Genomic DNA, 1,227 nt, shown 5'->3' on the forward strand with positions numbered 1-1,227 from the left:
CTCCCCTCCCCTTCCTCCTCCACCCCTCCTCCTCCTTTCTCTCTGCTCCCCCTACCTTTTCTGGCTGCCAAGACATGAGTAGTCTTCCTCTGGCAGACTCTTCCACAATGCTTCTTCTGCCTTAGAGAAGCTTGAGTTCTCTAAATGAACAAACTCAAAAAAATGTATGTGTGATTCTACAAAGGGTGCATAAGGTAGGCTTATGGGTGCAGAATTGAGGTGGCAGTCTGCTGGATCAGAACTAGAAAGAAAGGTTCATCTGCACACAGGAGAGCTAGAAGTTCCAGTAGAGGTCAAATTTTGCAAACCTGGAAACCCACAGCAGAGTCACCAGTCCCAGCCTATCTTGTAAAGCAGAAATGTCTACTCTGGAACAATAAAGTGTTTACCTTAAAGCCTGAAGAAACTGTAGACCAAAGTCCAAGAGTAATAGCAAAAATGGGACCAGCTCCTAAGAAACAGAAGACTTCCTTTTTTTTTCTGCCCTTTTAATTCCACCAAGGCATCACTCACATTGGGATTGATCTTCCCTCTGAATTTGTAGTCTACATATCAATCATTCACAGACTCACCCAGAGCGTTACTAAACTGCTAGTGGTTCTTACACAAGTCAACTTGACATATCAAAATGAGGTATCATAACTGCTAACTAGAGACTGGAACTGAGAGCCAAAATAATTCTCTCCACCTTTAAATTGTGACTGTCAGGTTCTGCAGCTCAGTGATGAGGAAAGTGATAAAGTTAGTTTTTATTTTTTTAGGTATCGGGGATGAAAATCAAGGCCCTACACTTGTGAGGCAGGTGCAGTGCCACTGAGATAAATCCCTGGCTCATAAAGACAGATTGTGGTATGAGAGAACAAAGACTTTGCTGTGATATTTGATTACGTAGTTTGGAGGCCTTTGGAGTAAGGTTGTGGCAGGGGTTTGGAAAGGGTTGGAGATAACAGAGAAGCTCTGGAATGCCATAATCTGAATCTAGTTGGAACTCAGGACAAAAAGACAGAGAGTAAAGGCCAGGTTCACAAGGTTTGCAGTTGGGAACAAGGCTTTCATTGGTAGTTGGGGTAGAGACCAGATGTGTTATACTCTGGAAGAGAATTTGTCTACATATTACTTATGTTCTGAGAGTTTGCTGGAGACTAAGAGAGGTAGAATGATTAATCTAGTGGAGGAAATGTCAAGATAGACCAATATTTAGTTTGTGGCAGGGTTACTGTTTATAAC

General features: G+C 42.4%; 1 long non-coding RNA gene across 1 annotated transcript in view; it reads right to left on the reverse strand.

Moving 5' to 3' along the window:
* The window catches only part of LOC104851394, a 15,196-nt gene extending 14,837 nt beyond the window's left edge, over positions 1-359 (reverse strand). Inside the window, exon 1 of the long non-coding RNA XR_777200.1 lies at positions 56-359. This is a non-coding gene — a long non-coding RNA (uncharacterized LOC104851394). The remainder of the gene's footprint in view (positions 1-55) is intronic.
* Between the last annotated feature and the right edge of the window lie 868 nt (positions 360-1,227).

Source organism: Fukomys damarensis, unplaced genomic scaffold (assembly GCF_012274545.1).
Source record: "Fukomys damarensis isolate Sample0158 unplaced genomic scaffold, DMR_v1.0_HiC HiC_scaffold_24, whole genome shotgun sequence".
Taxonomy (NCBI): Eukaryota; Metazoa; Chordata; class Mammalia; order Rodentia; family Bathyergidae; genus Fukomys; species Fukomys damarensis.